General features: G+C 43.1%; 1 protein-coding gene and 1 long non-coding RNA gene across 2 annotated transcripts in view; one reads left to right on the top strand and one right to left on the bottom strand.

Moving 5' to 3' along the window:
• PSMG1 (proteasome assembly chaperone 1) overlaps positions 1–27,067 on the bottom strand; it is a 335,075-nt gene that overhangs the window by 41,470 nt on the left and 266,538 nt on the right. The window lies entirely within an intron of this gene.
• On the top strand, positions 7,299–26,382 carry LOC140905343 (uncharacterized). Its single transcript, XR_012156830.1, has 2 exons — positions 7,299–7,437; positions 25,733–26,382. It is a non-coding gene; the product is annotated as an uncharacterized lncRNA (long non-coding RNA).

The raw sequence follows: 27,067 nt of genomic DNA, 5'->3' as shown, positions 1-27,067 counted from the left end.
AATTGGTTGAAACCATAGTAAAGAACAGAATTATCAGACACGTAGATGAACACGATTTGTTGGGGAAGAGTCAACACAGCTTTTGTAAAGAGAAATCATGCCCCACCAATCTACTAGAACTCTTTGAGGGTGTCAACAAGCATGTGGACAAGGGAAATGCAGTGGATATCGTGTACTTAGATTTTCAGAAAGCCTTTGACAAGGTCCCTCACCAAAGGCTCTGAAGCAAAGTAAGCTGCCATGGGATAAGAGGGAAAGTCCTCTCATGGATTGATAACTGGTTAAAAGATAGGAAACAAAAGAGGAATAAATGATCAGTTTTCAGAATGGAGAGAGGTAAATAGTTGTATCCCCCAGGTGTCTATACTGGGACCAGTGCTGTTCAACATATTCATAAATGATCTGGGAAAAGGGGTAAATGGTGAGGTTGCAAAATTTGCAGATGATACAGAACTACTCAGGATAGTTAAGTCCAAAGCAGACTGCGAAGAGTTACAATGGGACCTCACAAAATTTGGGTGACTGGGCAACAAAATGGCAGATGAAATTCAGTGTTGATAAATGCAAAGTAATGCACATTGGAAAACATAATCCCAAGTACACGTATAAAATGATGGGGTTTAAATTAGCTGTTACCACTCAAGAAGGAGATCTTGGAGTCTTTGCGGATAGTTCTCTGAAATCATCCACTCAATGTGCAGCAGCAGTCAAAAAAGCAAACAGAATGTTGGGAATCATTAGGAAAGGGATAGATAATAAGACAGAAAATATCATATTGCTTCTATATAAATCCATGGTACTCACATCTTAAATACTGCGTGCAGATCTGGTCGTCCCATCTCAAAAAAGATACGTTGGAATTGGAAAAGGTACAGGAAAGGGCAACAAAAATAATTAGGGGTATGGAACAGCTTCCATGTGGGAAGAGATTAATAAGACTGGGACTTTTCAGTTTGGAAAAGAGACGACTAAGTGGGGATATGCTAGAGATCTATAAAATAATGACTTGTGTGGAGAAAGTAAATAAGGAAGTCTTATTTACTCCTTCTCATACCACAAGAACTAGGGAGTCACCAAATGAAATTAACAGGCAGCAGGTTTAAAACAAACCAAAGGAAGTATTTCTTCATACAACGCACAGTCAGCCTGTGGAACTCTTTGCCAGAGGATGTTGTGAAGGCCAAGACTATAACAGGGTTCAAAAAACAACTACATAAGTTCATGGAGAACAGGTCCATCAATAGCTATTAGCCAGGATGGGCAGGGATGCCAAATCATCATCTGAATTGTCCCTAGCCTCTGTTTACCAGAAGCTGGGAATGGGCAACAGGGGATAGATCACTTGATGATGACCTGTTCTGTTCATTCCTTCTGAAGCACCTGGCATTGGCCACTCTCAGAAAACAGGATACTGGACTAGATGGACCCTTGGTCTGACCCAGTATGGCCATTCTTATGTTCTTAAGTTAAATTAGTACAGGACAAATCGCAGTATGATTTCAGATTTGCACATGCAACTCCCATTGAAGTTTTGATTCACATGTATTCAAGGGCACTATGATTTTACTCTGAGACCTACAATTTTTCATCCACTGCAATCCCAATGAAGCAACAAGGCTGCTGCGGTGTACACCAACGCAGAGTTTGGCCCCGAGTGTTTATCAAATCATATTCTTGATATGCACAGTTTCTTTTTGAGCATTACAACTGTATAATTAAATTACATGTAGCACAATATAAACCAGGAGGGTAGGGCTAGAAAGATTAATCCCATTAAGAAATACTTAGGTAGTGAAGAGGAAATACAATTAGGCAAAACATATTAAACACACCTACACAGAGAGCTAAACATCTCCCTAATGCATTAAAATGCCTGCATGCATCTGAAATGGACAGACTTCACTTCCCTTATCCCATCAAATTAGAAAACTACACTAAATAAATTCCCCCAGAGAAATATTACATCTCAAAACATATTGAAAGAAATATATTCTGAAGCTGAAAGGAAATCAGTAAATTATTTATTGTGATTTTATAATAGCCTTGGTGTATTATTTTAGATACTAAGACACAATAAAAGATTATTGATTACTGTCTGTACTGGAAGATGTGGAAAATAAAAAAACTCTGCATAATAATTCCACACTTCCGTTTATTATGGAAAATTAAAAAGGCGTTGAGTATAAATGGAAATAAGACACTTAGCCCAAACTAAAATAACCCTATAGGTGTGCAAGCGAGCGAGAGAGAATTACAGCACACTGATTAGTAATCAGTTCCTGGATCTCAACACCCCAAGAAGAGATCTGAAATGGACTGCATTACAGAACGTGACTGAAGGCAAGTCTGACAGCATTCCAGATGAAAGCAACAGCAGTTGGGATGCGAAGTTAACTTTTCTTACAGCCAGTAAGGGCTGGTGTAGAGAGCAGTACTGCTGAGAGAGAAAAAAAGCAATAATATTAGAAAAGGTCAATATATTAAAATGTATGGAACCTGTGTATGCACAACACTACTGCACTTTTACTCAGGACAGTGAAATGTGTTTGGGGTCTTATCATGACCCAGCAGTCTACATGTGGCAGGCATCCTCTAGGTGTGGGTCACACTCCTTCCAGGCAGAGGAGAGGGGTGGTCAGCTGCCTGTGTGCCAGAGTCTCTGCCTTGCCCCATATCAAACACTCTGTGGAGCTGTAAATGGTGGGGAGTGGTTGAGGTTAGGTGAGCAGAATGAGCATCATTTCACCAATACCCCTGTGAATATTCCTCAAGGTTCCTTTCCAAGAATCTTAAAGATAGGGATCCCCTTTTCAAGGGCTACCCAGTGATGATGACAGCTGGAGAAGCGCTGACTGCCTGGTTCTGTTGGAGCTAAACTGCAAATGAAGGGGACAAGCTTGCAGGGAATGGCAGAGCTAGGTACAGGGACATGGGGGTTTCATGTAAATGGCCCCACCACAGGCTCCACATGGCTGGATCCACAGGATGGGAGCAAACTTTGTTCTCTTCTACAATAGAACAATTCAAAAGTAATATGTGAGAAAAACTTCACAGAAATGTCCTTCCTTTTAGCTCTTCTTAGGTTTTCATGCAAGATAGAGCACTCAGTCCACTTGTTAATTCAAGCTTATGATAATCAATATTTAAGGATTCTAGAAACTGTCACAGTAGGTGAATCAAATATTTTCAAAGACGATCATTTTAGATATAAATATAAAGTGTTTTTATAAGGTATATTTTGTTCCTTAGGAAAATAATAAAGAAAACATGTCCTTGACATTAAGATATCTAGCTTCCAAATAACTTTATAGAAAATACCATGAAGTTAAAGAGACAGCATTCAGAGCCTAAGCTTATGCTCAAATAAATTGGTTAGTCTCTAAGGTGCCACAAGTACTCCTTTTCTTTTTGCGAATACAGACTAACACGGCTGTTACTCTGAATCCTCTTAGATTAAAATTCCAGCAATGGTGATCACATTGCTAGAATGCTGTAAAGTAGTGGTTCTCAAACTTTTGTACTGGTGACCCCTTTCACACAGCAAGCCTCTGAGTGCAACCCCCCCCTTATAAATTAAAAACACTTTTTTATATATTTAACACTATTATAAATGCTGGAGGCAAAGCGGGGTTTGGGGTAGAGGTTGACAGCTCGCAACCCCCCATGTAATAACCGCGCGACCCGTGGAGTGGTCCCAACCCCCAATTTGAGAGTCCCTGCAAGTGTAGCAATGTACTGCAGAACCTGCCTCAGAATTATACATGGAAAAAAACCCCTTCCTATTCAGTATACTACCATATCAATTTCTAACACAGAAATGGTCCCACACAGGTTTTTTAACTATTCAGTTGTGTTTCTCTCCCTGCCTCCTGGCAGGTTGCAGCAATCAGTTTTCTTCTCACGACTGGATGGCTTATGAATTCACTTACACAGTTCAGTTTAGTACTAAATTTGTGCATGTTTTTTGTCTTTCTGCCCAAAGGGGTGCACGACACCAGGCTTTGGTGGTCTCATTCAAGTTGCTAGGGGACACTGATTCCCTTCAGAAATCATTGTTGTTTCTTACAGTATGTGACTAACTGGACAAACTCTGGAAAAACTTCCTCAGACCTGATCCTGCATTGGTCTCTGGGTGTGAAATTCTGACCCTATTGACTTTAATGGTCCAGAAATTCACCCTGGGTGTTTGGGGAGTGTGAGGAATGCAACATCAGGCCTTTAAGGTGGGATTTTCAAAAGTATTCAGCATTGACTTGACTGCTCCCATGAAGTCAATGGAAGTTTTACTATGGACTTCACAGGAAGCAGCATTAGGATGACACTGAGTGCTTTCTAAAGTCCCACCTTTAATGGGTAACATTAGTAGCATCCTTCAGTGGAAAACATTTGCATTGGTAAGAACTGCTCCTGAGTAAGTGTTTGTTGGACTAGGCCCTAAATGAGCAAGACCACTTTTCAGTTTGTTTTGCTAGAAAGTTCTTCAAGATGGTCAGGCATCGGAAGAAAAAACCCTCAATAAAATACATGCTAGATCAGTCCAGGTGAAACCAGCAGAATGTGCTGTCCATCATTATTCATGTAAAGAGCTGGATACAACAAAGGTTAAAGATAGGGCGGGCACAGCTCCATCTCCTCTGATAAGAGAATTCCCCCTCCACTCTCTCTTAGGGGTTGGGGGAAGCTCATTTTCCTTAGAGCTCCATTTCTGCCTGGCTCTTCATTGGCTGGTGAAAGGAGTTTGCATCACGCCAGAGAGAGAGACTCTGCAGTGGAAGTAGCAGGAGGTGCTATCCCCGACTGGAGAGTTTAGGGGATTCCAAACCTTCCAACGAGTAGCTGGAGCACCTGATGGGAGAAAGAGAGTCATCCAAGTTGGGAGTCCAAGTGTTGCCAGTGCCTGTGAAATACAGTATGTCCTCCAGCCCCACCCACACATATCCCTAACCCACCCACTCTCTGCTACCTTCTCCCATCCATGGAGAGCTGAGCCCCCTAGTGTGGAAACATTTGCTCTGCCTGAAGTACATGCAGAGCAGAGAGCATGATGTCAATGAGAGGAAACAGCACAGATCTCATTGTGTGGATAGTTCCCAAACTAGAGGAGCAGCTATAATGCCTCCTACTGTATTTCCAATGAGCTGCCACATCCAACAGGAAACCCATGTACAGATGAGTGGCAAATACGCAGATTCTCAATATTACTGTTCAGTACAACACCAAGTTACCCAGGAGCTTTGGTGTAAGTGCCAACATAATATGAGGTTTTCATTTCAGGAGGTCATCTAGGACAGTGGCTCTCAACCTTTCCAGACTGTACCCATTTCAGAATTCTGATTTGTCTTGTGTACCTTTCACCTTGCTTAAAAACTACTTACTTACAAAATCAGACATAAAACTACAGAAGTGTCACAGCACACAATTACCAAAAAATTGCTTACTTTCTCATTTTTACCATATAATTATACAATACATCAATTGGAATATAAATATTATACTTACATTTCAGTGTATAGTATATACAGCAGTATAAACAAGCCATTGTCTGTATGAAATTTTAGTTTGTACTGACTTTGCTAGTGCTTTTTATGTAGCCTGTTGTAAAACTAGGCAAATAGCTAGATGCGTGGATGTACCCCCTGGAAGACCTCTCCATACCCCAGGGGTACGTGTACTCCTGATTGAGAACCACTGATTTAGGATACTTCCTTTTTTCCCTTTGTTCTTTTTCCATTGGCCCAGAAATGTGCAATGCCAACCCTGCTTCTCATTCATGGATGTGGCTTCCCCTGTAACCTCCAAAGCTGTTTCTCCACTATGAGAAGGGACTCAAGACACTTCCTCCCCTCAGGACAGAGTACTCTGCCGCCAGAGCATACCCATCCTGCCTAGTGCAGGACTGAACTCATTACAGAAAACTTGGTCTCCCACTAAGCTGACCTGGCATTTTCCATTTTTATTGTTCTCATAAGTATATGTTCTTTAAGGTAGCAGTGATTATTTACATGTTTATATATTTAAAGAATAATTTACTTTTTCCTAACAGAAATACCATAACACCTAAGAACAAAGGTAGCAGGATTATATAGTCAACGAGATCACAAGAGGGTACAAGATGGGTTATAAAGGCTTTAGGTAAAATTTTCACGAGTGCCTAATGGTTTAGGAACTTAAGTCCTGTTGAAAGTCAATGGAACATAGGTTCCTAAGTCACTTAGGTGCTTTAGAAAATGTTACCCCTAGAGCCTAATTCTGTTCTCACTGAAGTCTGTGAAATCAGTGGCTAAATGCCCAAGGGGAGCAGGGTTCAGTGGGAGAGAAATCAAGGAGGACGCACGTAAACAAATAGATTGGGTCATCTAGCCCTGTAAAAGTCTGTTTCTCTACAAAATTAAGAAACTGAGACCAGTGTTTTACTTCATATAATTGAATTCTCTTTTTTCCTGTAAGGATAAAGGAATATTAATCAATTTTGTTAGCAGTTTTACTGAAATGCTAATTATCATTAGGTAAGTGGAAACAGCCATTGTTTAAAAGGAAAGATGTTTTTGTTTGTAACTCATGGCATCTCTTCCTCTAGCTTTTGCTAAGATTGATTAGGTAATGGTGTGAATTGTTTAGGCAAGATCATACCAGACATATGTACATACAATCTTGAAAAGGACGCTCTGTTCTTTATTCCCAGGTACTCAAAATATCGTGATGCATACTTAAAGCCTGCTATAACCTGTTAATAGAGTGTGGAAACAACCCTGGGGGATAAGGCACACTTTATTACATAATTTACATTTTGGCCAAGAAAAAACATTGATCTTATTAAGCCAGTTTTAATAAAGTCAAGATTTATTTGATTTTATGATAGTATCTTCATTCCAGTTGCTGTTTTAGCATGCCAAATTCTGTATCACATTAGCCAATTACCATAAAACAAACGGTTGTTGGTGGACTTCTTATTTTCAATTTTAATTTTTTGGGACAGAGTGGGAGGTGGCTTATGTTGGCTATTTCTTTGAACTTCCTGCCCTCTCAACTCTGATTAGGAAGGGGAATTCCAATACAGCCATTAACAAGTGATTAGAATGAGAGTAGATCAGAAAGAAATGCTCAGGGCCTGTCTTTGCTACTGTAGCGAGCGGCATGGTTTCCCTCCCTGTACATTATGAACCTGAACCGTGACTGCCCTGTGGTGGGCAGAACTGGGACACCCATAGCCACCCCACTGGAAGGAGAGGGGCAGGACAGGAACCGGAAATATAAAAGGCAGGCCCTCCAGCTCAGTTGGAACAGAGCTGCCAGAGGAGCAGGAAATCTCCCTCCCGCTGCTGAAGCCCAGACCCGACCGAGGCCACTACAGTGCCAGAGACTGGGAGGGACTGCCGGAGCTGCCAGACATTGGGGACACCAAGGAGCTGTTGGGGCTGCCACTAGCCATTTACCCTGGTGAGATTAATAACAACCCCGGAACCCAGGTACCCCCTGACTGGGAGTGTAGGAAGGAGCCCAGGGAAGCCAAAGAGGAGTCAGTTGTGTTACTGACTGACAGCCAACTAGTGTGTTGCGGCTGGATTTTACCGCTGACCCACTCTGCCACTGTTAGGGTCCTGGGCTGGGATGCAGTGGAGTCAGGTGGGCCTGCATTCCCCTACCCCTGCCACCCCACCCCTGGGAGTGGCAGCCTCCCCACCTTTAGGCCAGGAGGCCTGCATTGGTCTAGCACTTGCTTGAGCTAGGATGCCAGACGGTTTTGCTGGGTCTCCCGCCAGAGAGCTAATCCTCCCAAGACTGCTGTGTTGTTCTACCTGACAGCAGGCCAGAGCCCTTACCTGATTGCTGCCCTGCCCTAACTGAGGGGCCCAGGCAGGTAGACTCACTGTTCCTCTGCCTGAATGCAAGCCACAGCCATTAACTGATTATGGTCCTGCCCTGATTGAAGGCTCCAGGCTTATAGACTTACTGCTACCCTGCCCGACTGCGGGCCAGACCCATTAACAGTGTACTGCCCCGCTGTGGCTGAGGGCTGGGGCTACCAGACCCAATTGCTGCCTGGCCTGGACTGCAGGCTTGGGACTATTAACTGTCGGTTAATTCCCTCCTGAACGGTGTCACTCTAGGGGCACAGCAGTGAGGAAGCGTGGTCTCTCTCCCTGACGGGCAGGGAGAGAACTGTGACCGCCTTACAGCTACAAAGTTATAACTCAAATCCCATCCCCATAAAAAGAACCCTTAATTGCCTGTCCCAGTACTTACAAATACTACCAAAAAAATTTTTTTAAAGCCCTTAGCTTGAGCATCCTAGTGATTTTAACTCATGTTGGCTGGCCCATCAAGAGGTATGAGCTAAAACTCAAGTTACTACAACTCATCAGCTGCTAACATGACCACTCTCGTGTGGACATAGGCTAGTTCCACTCAGGTGCCACTAGTCCTCCAGTGCCTTCCCACAATTCCCTCATGTGCCCAGAAAGGATAGACAAGTTCTCCCACAATTCATTGGGAAATAATTCAGAGTGGCTCAGCTTACTGCAGCATAAAGAACTCTGCGATATGCCCCCAAATGTTTTATCACCACATAGGGGTGAGTGCTGTGCCAGCATGGACACAGCTACACACGTGTTGTTTTGTAGTGTGGCCATTCTCAAGGTAGGCTACCTCAAGAGAAGTCATGCCCATGTAGATAGCTCGAGTTAACTCTGCAGTGAATACATACCCTTAGTGTAACAGCAGGCTGAAAAACACAACCCTCAGGCCATCCCACTGGTCTTGGTAACAATACTAGAAGGTTGTATTTTTTTCTAGAGGGTTTTGTGGCATCTGATCATCAGCACCCAAATGTATTCTGCTCCCATTCTGAAGAGTAGTGAGTTTTATTATGTTTTCTTTAGCAACTGACTTTGGAGCAGGTGTTAGACTGGAAATGGTGAATGAATAGCACAGAAAACCTTGATAGTCCATTGAATATTTTCTGCATTACACCATGATTGAAACCTCATTATATTTATGCATCCTCTAAGTGACTTCATGCTTTTCAAACTATTTTACTGTGCTCAGTCGTACTGTTTATGATTTACTGAATTTATTTAGTTATTATGGAGTGAGGTTATGTCTTAAAATAGTGACAAAAAAACCTCCACACACATTTCCTATCTTATGCTAAATTACATATAGAATCAGGATTATAGTGTATTAAAAGGGGGAATCTACCACATGGCCCATCTGCTACCATGGTCATGTAAAGAATTTAAGGCTCAGTTTCCCCTTCCTGTCAAAAAATAAGATCATGAGGAAAGGGAGAAAAATTCTGAGGGGAACCTCATACAGTTTATCTCAGACTGTTTTGTGTTGTCACAAACTCAGACGGGTTGTCCCTCCTGGAATGAGAACAGGGCTAGCAGCGAGGAGGCCTTGTGCCTCAACACCAGTTCCAGAACCTCCTGCTTTCCTCTCTGACTCTGTGCCAAGGACTCCTATCTGTCAGTGGATCTGGAGTCAATGAAAATGTTCTCCCACCCCCTGAACTCCATCCTGCAGTGACCTTCTGTGGCTCTGCATACAGAGGACCCACAAACTGTTTGTGGAATACTAAGTTTGAAGCGCTGGCAGCTAGAAAAGCCATCTTTCACTTGTAAAATGAACTAACTGATATGGACATCATCACTAAGACAGAGCTGATGATGACAACAAAGAGAGGAAAGCCCATTATATTTTTACAGGCACTTTTCAGAGAAGGACAGCACTCTAAACTTTTCAAACATAGAGGGTGCAATTTTATTACCTATCGTGAAACAACACCACTTTTTGTTAAAAGCTGGGGTATACTTGTAAGACACATTCCATAGAGACCAGACAACCCAAATCCCCAGTGAAGCTAAATGTAAGTAAACCTAAGGTTACAGAAACATACCACACAGCAGAGGTCCCAAGATTAACAACAACAAAAAAACCACATAAAGATGAAACATTATCACAGAGAGAGAGATACAATAACACACTCTAGGGGTAGTGCTTATGTCACAGATCGCAAGAATATCATATAGGTACATCACATATGGAAAGCTGCTGAGAAAGATGGTAATTCCATCTTTACTTGAAGAAACTCTGAGCTACAGGAGAGTCAAACAAAAACAAACAGCAACAAAACTTAAAGGAGACAGAGCTGGACTGTCCATTATGAAAGCAATTATGTATCTAGCCCACATAAAGTTCAGTGTAAAGCCATGTTTGCTTGTACTACAGGATCTAATTCCGATCTCACTTACACCAGTTAAATAAGGGGTAACTCCACGGAAGTCAATGAAGTTACTCTGGTATAGAACTGTTGTAAATGAAATAAACTCTATGAACCTGAATCTGTTTAACTGTCATAAGGAGAACCTTTCAAATTTTGCAATGTCGAAGTGGACATTGCTCCTGTTAATCATCTTCAGAATGGTGCAGTAGTATACTACTGTTGTTACAACAACAGCTTTTTCAGCCTGCATCCCACTTCACGAGCCTTATCCTGTGACGCTGTACTGAGATCCACTAAGAAAGAAGACTGAAAATTTGTCAGTGTTTTTTCAGTGGAAAATGGCTTTTGTTTCGTTGAATTGGCCATTTCCTGACAACATGTGAGGGGAAGGGGAATCCTTCATCTAAAAAAAATTAAAGTTTTGAAAACCAAAAAACTATACCACATTTAAATAGCCATGTAGCTCAAGCCCTATGAGTCCAAGTCAGCTGACACAGGCCAGCCACAGGTATTTAATTACAGTGTAGACATACTCTGAGGGACCCTCACTAGATACACTCTCCCAGTTTGACAGCAAGCCATTGATAACAACTCTGAATACAGTCTTTCAACCAGTGGTGAACCCACTTTATTAGTAATTTATTCTAGACCACATTTCCCTAGTTTGCTTATGAAAACATCATGCAGGACTGTGTCAAAAGCCTTACTAAAATCAAGATATATGAAGTTTACTGCTTCACCCCTATCCACTAGGCCAAAAACCCTGTCAAAGAAAGAAACTTGGTTGGCTAGACATGATTTGTCCTTCATAAATCCATGCTGGCTATTTCTTATAACCCTATTATCCTCAAGGGGCTTACAAACTGATTCTTTAAAATAAATTTGTTCCAGTAACTTGCCAGGTTTCAAAGTTAGGCTGACTGGTCTGTAAGTCCCTGGCTCCTCTTTTTTCCCTTTTTAAAGACTATGTTTGCCATTATTTAGACTTCTGGGACCTCAATGAGTTCTCAAAGATCATCGCTAACGGTTTCCAGATTGCTTCAGCTAGTTCCTTAAGTACCTTAGGGTGTATTTTATCAGGTCCTGCCACTTTGAATACATTCAGCTTAACTACATATTTGTTAAGCTGTTTTTCTCTGTTTTGGCTTTGTGTTCTTTCCCCATTTTTGTTAATATTAATTGTAGCAAGTATTTGATCATATTTGACCTTTCTAGTGAAGACTGAAGCATTAAACACCTCAGCCTTCTTGATGTCATCAGTTATTAGCTCTCCTTCCACACTAAGTAAAGGACCTACACTTTCCTTTGTCTTTCTCTTGCTCCTGATGTATTTCAAGAATTTCTCCTTATTGCCTTTTATATCCCTAGCTAGATGTAACCCATTTTGTGCTGTGGCCTTTCTGATTTTGTCCCTGCATGTTTGTGCAGTTCTTTTGTACTCCCCTTTAGCAATTCATCCATGTTTCCATTTTTTGTAGAATTCCTTTTTCATTTTCAGATCATTAAAGAGCTCCTAATGGAGCCCTATCACTCACTTACTATACTTCCCATCTTTCCTTTGCATTGGAATAGCTTGCAGTTGTGTCTTTTATATTGTCTCCTTGAGAAACTGCCAGCTCTCCTGAACTCCTTTATCCCTTAGAACCTACTAGTTCTCTGAGTTTGTTAAAGTCCATTGTCCTTATTCTGCTCCTCTCTCCTTTCTTGCCTTAGAATCATGAAATCTATCATTTTGTGATCACTTTCACCCAAATTGCCTTCTGCCTTTAGATTTGCCACCATTACTACCAGGTCTTGTGTTCTGGATATTTCTGCTATTTATTTTAGAAATGCCTCATCCACTTCCTCTTCCTCATTTGGTCTATAGTAGACCCCTACTCTAATGTCACCCCTAGTTTTCTCCTTTTCTGTCTTTATCCACAGACTTTCAACTGGTCTGCCGCTCACCTCCTTCTGGATCTCAGAACAAGTGTATATATTCTTGATGTATAGTGCAATGCCTCTTCCCTTTTTCTGTGCCTGTGCTTTCTGAATAAATTATATCTCTCTGTACCAATATTCCACTCCTGAGCTACATCCCACCAAGTCTCTGTGATGCCAATTAAGTCACAATGTATCCTATGTACTAATACTTGCAGTTCTTCCTGGTTATTCCCCCTACTTTTTGTATTGGTTGAGCAGATTCCTCCACTGATTCCCCTCTTGTTTCTCCTATGACCCTATTGTAGTTTTCTGTGTTCCCCCCACTCCACAACATCTAGCCCTGTTAAGATGAACTTTTATATGCTTACCTGTGGGCTTTTGTCATCTGCTCCTCTTGAACCTAGTTTAAAGCCGTCCTCACTATGTCGGTGAGTTGGTGCACAGTGCTTCTCCCCTTAGTCAGGTGGACCCCATCAGTTCCCAGAAATTCTCCTTCCCAGAACAGCACCCCATGATTGAGGAAGCTCTATCCATTATGGTCCATGTACAGTTTTTATACAGGAAAGCTACAGACAGACTAAGTCTGGAGACACCATATATTTCTACTGGTTTATACAAAGGAAACTACAGAGAAATGGAGTGGCTGCCCCCAGCATTGCCTTTGTGGTATATTATTATACTTTAGGCTTCAACTTACCATCAATGAAACAAAAATCAATGGGAATTTTTCAGTTGACTTTAATGGGAGTGGTATCTGGCTGTTTACTGCGGACTTACAAAACAAACAAACAAACCAAACCAAACAAAAAAACACACACAAAGAAAGTCACTCTTGCTCTTTTCCTTGTTCCCCTTCCCATACCAATGTATAAACAGAGGCAGCTTTCATACTTGTTTCTCAACCTGAAATAAGCTGTAGGAGGTTAAGCAAGTGAGCCTAGAAAGGCTTTATGGCCAGCTTTCAAACGTCTGGCAAACAGCTCATTTCAGTGCTAACAGCAGCCAAATGGTTCTGTGCACTCTGATCTGATATTTGCAGTATTCTACTCTGCCAGATGACAGTTTAGGCCTTGGATGGTTTCACTCTGTTTGCTAGATTTAGTTTCAAGTTTATATGTAAACAGCTACTACATGAGATGCCAACAAACTTTGACTCAATCTTTCATCATAAAATAATTCTGTGCTCCCACACAAATCCTACAAATGCTTCTGACTCATTAAACAAAGTATCATTAAAGACCTGGCTTTTATGTGGGGTGCTTAGGATCAAGCTATGGCCAGCAGAGTAGCCTTTCGGGGCGGTGGTGGTGGTGGTGGGGTTTGGTATTCAAATAATAAAGCAAGGACCTTAGACAACATGTTGGTAGATTAATGTCATGCTGAGTGATGCTATTCACAGTGGACGTAATAGTTTAGCACCCTTACAGTTGTGGATGGTGCCTCAGTTGTGGTTTTTGTGGGGAGGACATATGCCAGTTTTCATTCTTCCCATTTGAATCCCTCAGATGAATTCCTCTACTAAGTGAACAGACAGAGCCAGGAAGTTGTGCTTGTAAACATGACTGGTACAAAGTATAATTATGACTAAGGTGTAACTGATCTAAAAATGAAACTTTGGCTTAAAATGATAGGAGATTTTATAGATGGCATAACTCGCAAATAGATCATTCTGAAAGCTGAAATCAGTTTACTGCTGATATTTTTCAAAATTCTTGTTCAGGGTTGTATAATTAGAAAGGAAGGACGACCTTGCTGCACTAGACTAGAACTCTGAGATCTGGATTAATTTCCCAGCTCTGCCACAGACTCAGACAAGTTGCTTAGTTTCTCTGTCTCAGCTTCCCATATTAAGAAACAAAACCAGTACAATATTTTCTCCCCCACTCTTTGAATCTCATGTCTACTTGGATTGTAAGCTCTTCTGGACATACAGGAACTTTCTCTTACCAGCTGTTTGTATAGTACCGAGCACAATGATCTCAGTTTGGGCCTGTAGGTGATACTGTACTACAAATAAGTAATCTTCTGGCCCACGTACAGGCCCCAAAAGAATCTGAACACAGTGGAACCTATGCAAGTCTGTTGTATGAGGACCCACAGCTATGCAAGTCCACCAGCCAAGCTGTCAGTTACTGTAGCTCTAATGCTGCAGAAGCAACTCTGGAGCGTTCTCCAATGCATTTATGTGACTTAGCAGCACAGCACGCGTCAGTGTAGACCAGTGTAGAACTGAAAGTTTGTGTCAAAAACTTGTGACCAGTTCTGCTATCAACCCAAGAAATCCAACACCCCTTGAATTTCCTTTACAAAGTATGTAGATAGCAGAATCATCATCTACCATTGAAATGCAGCAAGCTCTGGGTTGAAAGTAAAGTTGACCGAAATTTAAACCCTTTAGGTTATAAAATAAAAAAGAATAGCATATCAAATTGAAACTGTGGAGGAGACTTACGCAGAATGTAATTATCCGAACTGGAATTTGGCAAGAACACCACAGATTAACAGCCCAACTCTGTCAATAAATAAATGTCGTACTATAATTATTAATTATGGGTGTGGAGGATTTCAGGTTTATGTCCATTATGTCCTGAAATGCTCCATTGATACTGACTTAGAACAGTGGTTCAGTAATGATTCAGAGAGAGTGCCACTTACTGAATCACCAGAAAGACTTCCTGCAGCACCCGACATTCTCCATGATGGAATGTCATCCAATCCGGTTCAACTTGTGAGATCTCATCAGGTCACAGCCTGAAGTGATTTGTCTAGAACAGGGATCGGCAACCTTTGGCACGTGGCCCGTCAGGGAAATCCGCTGGCAGGCCAGGACGGGTTGGTTACCTGCAGTGTCCGCAGGTTCAGCCGATCGCAGCTCCCACTGGCCCACGCCGCTTCCCGCAGCCTCCATTGGCCTGGAATGGCAAACCGCAGCCAGTGGGAGCTGCAATCAGCTGAACCTGCGGACGCTGCAGGTTAACAAACTGTCCCCGCCTGTCAATGAATTTCCCTGATGGGCCATGTGCCAAAGGTTGCCTATCCCTGGTCTAGAACCTAGAGAATGGGGCTTCATGCAAATGGCAACATCCATTACTTATACTAATGACTGAGAAATATGCATTTTGCCACACACACATACATACACACAAAAACTGACAGTACTAATATTTTGTTTTTTAAATAATCTTAAACTGAAAAGTATCAGATACAGTTTATACTGAGTCATACATCTATACCAGTCTTTTGGCCCTCTGCTATGTCTTTCCCCAAAATACGACTATGACACTTTGCATCTGAAGAAGTGGGTATTCACCCACGAAAGCTTATGCTCCAATACTTCTGTTAGTCTATAAGGTGCCACAGGACTCTTTGCTGCTATGACACTTTGGTCACAAAACAACAACTGCAATGTTGTCCCTCTTAACACATTATATATAAAGTGTTTTTATTTAAAGATACTCTGTGACAATAAAAACAAGTAGAATATTAAAAAGAGTAGGGTGCACAAGATCAGCCATGGATAATATAACATACAGTATATATATATCCCAATAATATAAGATACAGTATGAATATATCCTAAGGAAGAACAGTTGTACAATGAATATTTACAAAGATAAAAATGTAAAGTGTTCACACCTAAGTTTATTAACAGAGAAATTCTTATGGAACTTAGTTTATTTTTAAGCCTGTATTCTTTTCTCATAATTGATGAAAGGAAGCCATGGAGTCCAAATGTCACAAATGAGTCTTGAAACAGGTCATTTTGTCCATTCTCACTAGATCTCAGACATTGTCAGCCCCCTTGTTTTTTTCACAGTGAGGCTGCTTATAAAAAGAGTGTGTCAGTCTGGGCAGCAGGAAGGAAGAGCTGAAGTGGTGTGACGGGGTATACCAACCCCACACTGGGGCGGCGTTAAGGAGCTGCTCTGGACACAGGAAGTCATGGCCCCTCACCTCCGTTGCCAGCGGAGGCAGGGTTCAAAAGGGAGCAACTCAGCTCAGTCTGGGCTGATGGAGCAGGAGAGCACTTGGATGCTACAGCCTCCTGTGGAGGAGCCATGGAGGCTCCCAAAGGCCAGGAACGGGCCCCATGGTCACGCTGCTGCAGACCCATCAGCTGGGGGCACTGAGGATGCCAAACCACTGCAGACAGAGGGAGTGACCTGAAAGAACTCCAAGAGGGACCCTGAGACAGACCAGTGAAACCAGCAGAGGATCCGAAGCTGGGGTAGGAAGTGGCCCAGGGATCAGTCATAGGGGTGCCCATCTCCTAGGCCACGCAATTCGAATGACTGTTTCTTTTGATCCTGGGTTGGAACCAGGTGGAGCAGGGTGGACCCAGATTCCCCTGTCCACGGCCATTGACTCTCGCCACTGGGCAACACAGCCACTGAATTCAGCCACTAGACAAGATGGCCACTGACTCTCGCTATTGGGCAACATAGCCGCTGAATCCTGCTACTAGGCAAAGTGGCCATTGATTCTCATCACTGGGTGACTCGGCTGCTGAATCCTACAACTAGGCAACGTGGCCACTGACTCTCACCACTGGGTAGCACAGTCCGGAGTATCACCACTAGGCAGTTCTGCCAACGTTGGACTCAAAACCCCCTTTGACAAGTGGATATATATCATTTTATGGGAACTGCATACCCATTGTATACATGCCACTGTTGGGATTAAGACAATGGGCCTGTTTTTTCATCCACTACCCCTTCACATTGCTTCAAAAAACTTAAAGTGGCTGTAAAACCTGGCTTAACCAGCTACATGGAAATTCCCCTGGCATAGAAGGAATCCCTGTGTGGCACAGAGCTGGCATAACAGACCTGTGTCACCCTTCTTGCAGCCTTACAATATGAAGTGTCATGTGAGAAACGAGGCATGGCTGAGTACCTCTGCATTCTGGCTATTCCCAGACACCAAAACTGTCTCTTGAAACCAGGGACCTACCTACCGACCATACACCCCTAGTTGTCACTTATTATCCCACACAGGGTATCAAACTATTACAACATATATTTGACGGGGACCATATCTTGAAAGAAATATTTCCTGGACCCCCTCTTGTGGGCTTCAAACACTGCCCCCCCCCATCTCATCAGAAACAATTTCCCCGCAGACAAGGACACACCAACTCAAAGCAGCACCAGATCCTGCCAAAACAACAGAGGCAAAACCTTCAGACATATCTCCATTTCTATGGTGTTAAACACAACCCACAACATGCTTTTCAAGATTTACGGGGCCTACACATGCCTATCACAACATGTGGTTCATACGGTGCATTAAATGCCCCAGTAACAACTGTGTGGGTGAAACCAGACAAGCACCACACTCTTGAATGAACTCACGCAAAAAAGTGATAAAAGACAGACAAAAAACACCATATTACCCATGGTGAACACCTTTTCACAAAAGTGACCACTCCATATCTAATCTTTCAGAATTCATCCTCAGCGGAAACCTGCACAACATCTGCAGAAAGGCAAGCCTAGGAACTTCAATTCATAACACTGCTAGGCACTAAAATCCATGGACTTAAAACAGGTTTCAGAGTAGCAGCCGTGTTAGTCTGTATTTGCAAAAAGAAAAGGAGTACTTGTGGCACCTTAGAGACTAACCAATTTATTTGAGCATAAGCTTTCGTGAGCTACAGCTCACTTCATCACTTAAAACAGGGACACGGTTTCCTGGCAATACAATGTAATACATTGTAATACATGCCTGCCTGCTAACTCTTAATGGCCCACTTCAAAGCCGTTTTGCATAACAATCCGACCCTTATTGCCCATTCCATTTCAAGTGACCTCCTACAACGTTACCCATTATGCTTAACTATCTGTCCCAACTTGTATTTAGCTCAGACACTCTGATTTCTTTCCCCAGACCTGAAGAACTCTGTAGATCAAAAGCCTGTAACTTCCACCAATGGAAGCTGGTCCAATAAACAATATTACCTTACCTATCTTCCCTCTCTCCTCTCTCCTCTCTCTCTCTCTCTCTCTCAAGCTCAAATGTATATATATATATGTATAGTTAATACTGATGGGTCTCACGTATTCAACAAGACAAAACAATAAAGTAGAAACAATTCCATTTCTAGAAGTATTTAGTTACTTAAAAGCTTGCAGAATAAAAAAAATACTCACACTAAAGCATCAGAACCTGCACACCTTGACAAATTTATCTGGCTCATTACAATTGCCAACTTTCTGCATATATAATGTAGAATAATTAGAAGTATATTTTCAAATGCAACCTCTAAATTAGGGCATACAATTTTACCTACACAATTACATGTGTTTGCAAATGGAGATTGGGGAGATGAGATATTATTATTTGCATGCAAGATTTTGTATGAAAAAATTATGTGCTGATTTTGAAGCTTGGTTGAGACCACTTCAAAAAGTTTAAGACACATGGGGACACACGTAGGAACCATAAATGTCAGCTTTATGAATCTGTGCTGTTTCCTAATCTCTTACCATCCCAGTAAATCATTTATGAGTTGGGCAGCTATTTTATAAAATCAGATATATAATAATACGATGGGGATATACCTATCTCATAGAGCTGGAAAGGACCTTGAGTCCAGTCCCCTGCCTTCACAGCAGGACCAAGTACTGTCCCTTATTTTTGCCCCAGATCCCTAAATGGACCCCTCAAGGACTGAACTCACAACCCTGGGTTTAGCAGGCCAATAGCTCAAACCACTGAGTTACTCCCCCTCCCCCCCGATAACCCTGCCTTGTATAATGTACCAATCACAATAGACTATTGTACTCCTAACTTTCTCTATACATCTATACACAATAATAACTTTATGGTATAATGCCTTAAACACAGTGGATCATTAAATAATAAGAGACCACACATAGCTAATACACAGTATGAAAGGCATTTTATGGTAAAACAACTAAGGGTGAAATTGTTGGGGGCAGTTCAGAGGTGCATGACTTCCTGGGGAGAAATTGCACCTCAGAGACCATCTCTGAGCAACGCTGTGTGCAGAGGGACATCATACTGTACATTATCTTTTCTGCCAAAGCTTTGTGAGGCTGCGGGGAGCAATGTGGCTTCTTGGCCTGCACAGTTTCCACCATCTCCTACTGTACAGATGCCAGACACACAGAGCACCTGAGTCCAACAGAAGGGGGATGCGGTATTACCCGATATGGCCAAATGTCCCTTCCATGCTGGAGAGGAGACATCCATGTTCCATCCATCTTTGCATTGATCTTTACTGTAGAGGAATTGGGGGGGGTGGGGAGGGGAGGGAATCCCCACAGCTGAGCCATTCCATTTAGGTGACAAATCTGAGGAACTGTCCAGAGTGAGGTGTCAGTAGAGGAGGTTTTGGAACACAATGATAAATTAAACAGTAATACATCACTAGGGCCAGATGGTATTCACCCAAGAGTTCTGAAGTGTGAAATTGCAGAACTACCAACTGTGGTATGTAACCCATCACTTGAATCAGGCTCTGTACTAGATGACTGCAGGGTAACTAATGTAAGGCTGACTTTTAACAAAGACTCCAGAGGCAATCCTGGCAATTACAGGCCTGTAAGCCTAACTTACGTTCCAGGCAAATTGGTTGAAACGATAGTAAAGAACAGACTTATCAGAAACAGATGAATACGATATGTTGGAGAAGAGTCAACACAGCTTTTGTAAAGAGAGATCATGCCTCACCACTCTACTAGAATTTTTGAGTGGGTCAACAAGCATGTGGACAAGAGTAATCCAGTGGATATAGGGTACTTGAACATTCAGGAAGCCTTGACAAGGTTGCACACCAAAGCCTCTTAAGCAAAGTAAGCAGTCATGGAATAAGACGGAAGGTCCTTTCATGGATCAGTAACTGGTTAAAAAACAGGAGACAAAGGGTAGAAATAAAGGGTCAGCTTTCATAATGGGGAGAGGTAAATTGCAGGGTCTCCCAAGGTTCCGTACTGGGACCTGTACTGTTGAACATATTTATAAATGATCTGGAAAATGGAGTGAATGATGAGATGGCAAAGTTTGGAGACTGTACAAAATTACTCAAGGGAGTTAAATTCAAAGCTGACTTCGAAGAGCTTTAGAGGGATCTGACTAGGCAACAAAATGGCAGATGAAATCCAATGTTGATAAATGCAAAGTAATTCCACTGGAAAACATACTCCTAACTATGCATACACAATTAAGGGATCTAAATTAGCTGTTACCACTCAAGAAAGATCTTGGACTCATCATGGTTAGTTGTCTGAAAACATTGCTGTATGTACAGCAGCACTCAAAAAAAGCTCACAGAATGTTAGCAACCTGTAGGAAAGGGATAGATAATATCATAATGCCACTATATAAATCCCTGGTATGCCCACACCTAGAATAGTGCATGCAGTTCTGGTTTCCCCATCTCAAATGAGATGTATTAGAACTGGAAAAGATGCAGAGAAGGGCAATAAAATGGTTGGGGTGTGGAACAGCTTCTGTACAAGGAGAGATTAAAAAGACTGGAACTGTTCAGCATAGTAAAGAAACAACAAACAGGGGGGCAGGACTATGATAGAGGTCTATAGAATCATGACTGGTGTGGAGAAAGTGAATAAGTGAATAAGGAAGGGTTGTTTACCCCTTCACATAACACAAGAAACTCAATGAAAGTAATAGGCAGCAGGTTTAAAACAAACATAATAAAGTAATTCTTCATACAATGCACGGTCCACATGTAGAACTCGTTGCCAGGGGATGTTGTAAAGGCCAAAAGTGTAACTAGGTTAAAAAAAAGGAATTAGCTAAGTTCATGGAGGATAGGTCTATTAATGGCTATTAGCCAAGATGGTCAGGAACCCAACCCCATACTCTGGGTGTCCCTAAACCTCCAACTGCCAGAAGCTGGGACTGGACAACAAGGGATGGGTCACTCAAAATTGCCCTGTTCTGTTTATTCCATCTGAAGCATCTGGCACTGGCCACTGTTAGAAGACAGATGGCTAGCTGGACCATTGGTCTGACCCAATATGACCATTCTTAAACATGGCTTTCTTAGGGACTGTTTAGTCCGTAGGATTTTATCTGAGAGTAGGTCTACACTTGAAACACTGCAGCGGTGTAACTGCACTGGTGCAGCCGCGCCACTTTCACACTTCAGTGAAGACACTACCTATGCCAACGGGAGGTCTTCTTCCCTCAGCAGGGGTACTCCTATGTCAGCGTGAGATGCTCTCCTGTCGACATAGCTCTGTCTGCACCAGGAGTTTATCTGGAATAACTGCATCACTCAGGGGTGTGAATTTTTTACACTGCTGAGCAACGTAGTTATACTGACCTAATTTCCTAGTGTAGACCTGGCCTGAGTAAGGATTGATAAAATGGGGCCAAAACTAAGTAAAGACTACAGAATTTAGCCACTAAATATGCAGGGCCTGATCCTCAGTTAGTGTAAATTGGCAGAGCTTGTGGAGGATGAGCAGAGGATCTGACCCAATAATGTGATGATAATGCAAATATATGAGCTGACTTTAGTCACTGTTTTTTAATCAGGCTACACATTTCAGCAGGATTTCTTTTAAAACTATTTGTGTGGACATTTTAAATCTGGACTATGAGGTCATTTTATTCCACCCACTTGGAGCTACCACTTGTTTTTCAGTTTGAGAAACACAGTTCCCTCTAGACTGGTTAACCAGGTTTGTATGCACCTTTCTGCTTGCAAACCTGCATAACAATACTAAGGTACAAGGAATTTTCAGCATGTTTGGAAACAGATTGGAAAGCAAGGGATCAATCTCATTTACAAACACCGTAGAAACCTGTTAATGTGTTGATACCACATATCGTGCAAAATCATCGAAAGCAAGTTTACATTTTGGAGCATTTCATAAGGCCCTCTGAAAGATAATATAACAATACCTCAGAGCCCACATGGACTTGCATGCCACATACACAGTGTGGCATTTGAGCTCAGCTTCAGACCAGGAATATTCTTGAATAGTATCAGTATAGAGCCTCCGTCTAGTTTTGAATCAAGTTTAGTGTGAATTTTATCAGTCTTTGCTTAAGGAAATACTTGCCTGCAAGATGCGTCTGATGAAGTGAGCTGTAGCTCACGAAAGCTTATGCTCAAATAAATTGGTTAGTCTCTAAGGTGCCACAAGTACTCCTTTTCTTTTTGCCTGCAAGCCTGATTTTTCCTTTTTCATAATTAAAACTAAATAAATTAAGGGGCAGCAAAAAAAAAAAAAAAAGCATGAATAAACAAATCCTTCATAGCAAACACTGAGCACCAGTGATAATGAAAAGTGTTTTTGGAAGAGTAACTCCCAGAAAAAGAGTCCCAAAATTAGTAAAAAGACTAAGAAGTCTTCCTCCCCCACCTTGTGTGCAGCCTATGTAAAGGCCTGGTAAAATTGCAAACCCTGTGATCAGAGGTGTGCAAGGGTTGCTTGATCCACACTTTTCATGGGGTACATAGAATCCCAGGATGGGGCTGGGAAGAGGCATGGTTCTGCCTCTCTTTTGCATTGATAAATAGAGTCAGCAGGCCATTCAAGGAAGAGCAACAGGTACCCCGCAAAGGGGTATTGTGTAGAGGGCACATTCTCTGTGTGCCCCAGGAAGCTCTGGGAAGCCGCCTTCCCCCTCAAGGCAGAATGCTTCCCAGTGCTCTCCCTGGGGCTATTCAGCGTAGCACCACCCCCAACACAAGGCTGTGCCTGTATGTCGCAATCAGGACCTTAAATGGTAAGTGTTACCAGCAATGGCCATTTTTGTAAGCAATAAAGTGACCGCATTAAATAGGAAGGAAGTTAGACAATGATTCCCCTTGCTTAGGTACAAGTTGACAACATCAAAAGGATTAGTAATTAGAAAGATGGCAACGTTTTCCTGACTTCCCTTGAGACATTATTTCCTCTTTTTAAACAGCTTACTCTGTGTTGTTATAAAGTATCATTTTGTCAGACTCTAAAAATATTTCTGAGCTGGTTAAAAAAACCCTGCTAGTCATCTCCCTGTAGGTTTATTCAGTTGAGAAACAAAGCCCCCCATTCAACAAATCACTTAGACACATGCTCAAAATTAAGTATTGAAGTCAATAGGACTTACGCATGGTGCTTAAGTGCTTTGCTGAACTGGGTTTTAATGCAAAGCATTGAAGAGAATGATCCAAATTCAGGAACTGCGTAACCAAGAGCAGAATTTGGCATGAGCACGTTAACGCTTTTGGAAATACAAAATTTCAGATCTTGCAATAAATAATTTAACTAGCATTGCCTTTTGTGTAAAAGTCTCTAAGTCCAAGAGAAAAGAAGGTTTTATAATGAACCTTTTCAAGTCTCTAAAAATGGAGTGTTTTATAGTACTGAGTTAGTGATACATATGGTACAGTGACTGTGGAACCTATCCACAACTCCCCATTACACAGGCAAAAAATGCCACTGAACGTAAAGGATGCTAGTCCAACTAAGGAGGATGTAGATAAAGAACAAAAAGGTTCAATTTTGGGAGATTCCTTAAAACCTGTTTCAGAGTGGCAGCCGTGTTAGTCTGTATCTGCAAAAAGAAAAGGAGGACTTGTGGCACCTTAGAGGCTAACCAATTTATTTGAGCATCAGCTTTCGTGAGCTACAGCTCACTTCATCGGATGCATTCAGTGGAAAATGCCGGCATTTTCCACTGAATGCATCCGATGAAGTGAGCTGTAGCTCACGAAAGCTGATGCTCAAATACATTGGTTAGTCTCTAAGGTGCCACAAGTCCTCCTTTTTTAAAAAAACCTGTGCAATACTCCAGATCTTTCTCCTATTCTCTCTCTCTCCTTGAGTTCTAGTCCCAGTGGTAGTTTGTAAACTCATGATGACAAAGAGGTGCATTCCCAGAGTGTGGGTGTTAGATTCCATCACACCTTCCTTGAAAGTTTTAAGAAGCTTGTTAAGCCTACAGGGAGGGATAAAGAACATGAGATATCTTGCCATGTTGTATCTTGCACACAGATCTAAGGCAAGCACTAACAGTAGCATGGCTACACTTGTGGGTTAGAACACATTAAAGCAGCCCTGGGCGCCCTAACTCATGACACGTCCACACTGGCAAGGCACGTAGGGCACCCGGACTCTGCAGCTGGAGCGTTCCCGGTAATCCACCTCGACAAGAAGCATAATGCTTGCTGCGCCCCGGCTGGAGCGCCCCAGCACCAATTTGGATGCCCTTGTCTATTAATGCACCCTGATTGTCCCCCAGAAGTGTCCCACAATGCCTGTTCTAGACTCTCTGGTCATCACTTTGAACTCTACTGCCCTGCCCTCAGGTGACCAACCATCAGACCTGCCCTTTAAATTCTCTGGGAATTTTGAAAATCCCCTTCCTGTTTGCTCAACCAGGCATGGAGTGCTCTCAGAGAATCTTTCCAGGTGACCATGCCTCCATGCGCCAGCCGATCCCCAGTATGGAGCAATGGCGAGGGGCTGGACCTTATCAGTGTTTGAGAGAAGGAAGCTGTCCAGTCCCAGCTGTGCTCCAGCCATAGGAATTACGATACCTTCAGGCAGATATCAAGGGACATGATGGAAAGGGGCCATGACCGAGACGCACTGCAGTGCAGGGTTAAAGTGAAGGAGCTGTGGAATACCTACTACAAAGCCTGTGAGGCAAACCGCTGTTCCGTGACCTGCTGTTTCTACAAAGAGCTGGATGCAATACTTGGGGGCGACCCCACCTCCACTCTGAGTACCACCATAGACAATTCAGAGCTCAGTTCAACAAGGCAGGAGGAGGAGGAGGAAAGTGGAAGCGAGGGTGCTGAGGAGGAAGACACCCCAGAATCCCTAGATGCATGCAGCCAGGAGCTGTTTTCAAGCCAGGAGGAAGGTAGCCAGTCACAGTGGCCGGTGCTTGGGGAAGAACAAACATCAGAGGACGTGCCCAGTAAGCGGCTTTTATTTTGGGAAGGAAATTATTTGGTGCGGGCTCTTGGGGCGAGGAGGGTTAGTGCTGCATGCATGCCTAGATGCGGAATAGGGCGTTGATGTGCTCTCTCACATTGTGGTAATCGGCCTCGGTGATCTCTTCAAAGGTCTCATGCAGAAGCTGGGCAATCCGCTTTCGCAGGTTCCTTGGCAGAGCTACTGTGGTACTTGTCCCAGTCAGGCTTACATGTCCATGCCACTGTGCCGTGAGGGGCGGGAGGACCATTGCTGGACACAGGCAAGCTGCATATGAGCCAGGAAGGAAGCCACATTGCAGTAGAAGACCCTCCCTTGCTTCCCAGGTCACCCTCAGCAGCAAGATATCTTCCAGGACGAACTCATCTTGTGGTAAATGTGGGGACAGTGTTCCATATAGGGGACCCTGCAGCTGTTGGCTCTCCCCAAGGCACAGAATCCTAGAGGACAGTATGGCCATGAAACAATCAGTCCCCCTTTCCCCTGTGCTTACTCACCATTTGGGGGCTCCTGTGGGTTATGTGTGCTCACTTTGGGATGGGCAATTTCTGCTATTGTGTAGACTGTGCTTGTCTACTTTAAGTACGGCCAAATCATTGTTCTGTCTGATGTGAACAATGCTGCCTCTGTTAAGTGTTGCATTTTGGCTTTACAGATGCAACCTTGAGATCTCAGCCATCCTTATTATCAACGGCCAAAAGACTCGAAAGAATTTGGAAGAGGCCACGTAGAAGCAAAGAGGACATGCTGCATGAAGTAATGCAGCAGTCGCTTAATGAAAATCAAAAAGCACAGGAGTGGCAGGAGAGTGAAAGGAAGATCCGCCAGTAGAATGCGGATCACCGGCACCAAAGCACAGAGTGGCTGCTAAGCATTATGGAGCGCCAAGTGGACTCAATACAGGCGCTCGTAGCAATGCAGGCAGAGCACTTCAGTGCCTGCCCGCCCCCATCCCTGCAGCTCTTGTCCCAAAACTCTTTCCCTTATGCCCCCATGTCACCTCCAACCCACTTTCCCCATCATCCGGGTTCTTATCGCCACCAGCTGCCTCCAACACCTGTAGCTTCACCACCCCGCCCTGCAAACTACGACCCTTACCCACTGCACTCAGCCCCCATCACCATGCAGTATAGCCAGCCTGAAGTGCAGCACTCACTGCACAGCACTCCAGACAGGAAGGCTGAGTATGATAACAGGACATACGCAAATCTGTGATTGTCTCGTTCCCCACCCCACCCCCTTTCTCTTTCTGTTTCCCAAGCAGTTGTGTTTCTTTTCAATAAATGGATTTTTTGGCTTTGAAAACATTCTTTATTATTGCATGAAGTAAAAGATATCTTAGCCCAGGAAAGAAACAGGCACTGCAAGTCAGTGTAGCAAACATAGATTCCTACTAACATTGGATCCACTGCACTTCACTCCCGTGCAGGGCACCAGACATTACTGGTGGCTTTCAGCCTCAAATTGCTCCCTCAAGGCATCCCTAATCCTTGCAGCCCCATGCTGGACCCCTCTAATAGCCCTGCTCTCTGGCTGTTCAAATTCAGCCTCCAGGTGCTGAACCTCTGAGGTCCATGACTGAGTGAATCTTTCACCCTTCCCTTCACAAATGTTATGGAGGGTACAGCACGCGGATATAACCGTGGGGATGTTGTCATCGGCCAGGTCCAGTTTCCCATACAGAGAGTGCCAGCGGCCCTTTAAATGGCCAAAAGCACACCCCACAGTCATTCTGCACCAGCTCAGCCTGTTGCTGAACTGCTCCTTGCTGCTGTCAAGGCTCCCTGTGTAGGGTTTCATGAGCCACAGCATTAAAGGGTAAGCGAGGTCTCCAAGGATCACAATGGGCATTTCGACTTCCCCTGCAGTGATCTTCAGGTCTGGGAAGAAAGTCCCAGCTTGCAGCTTCCTGAACAGGCCAGCATTCCGAAAGATGCGTGCGTCATGCACCTTTCCGGGCCAGCCTGCATTAATGTCAATAAAACGCCCA

This window comes from Lepidochelys kempii, chromosome 1, assembly GCF_965140265.1.
Source record: "Lepidochelys kempii isolate rLepKem1 chromosome 1, rLepKem1.hap2, whole genome shotgun sequence".
NCBI lineage: Eukaryota > Metazoa > Chordata > Testudines > Cheloniidae > Lepidochelys > Lepidochelys kempii.
This window is presented reverse-complemented; position numbering and strand designations above follow the sequence as displayed.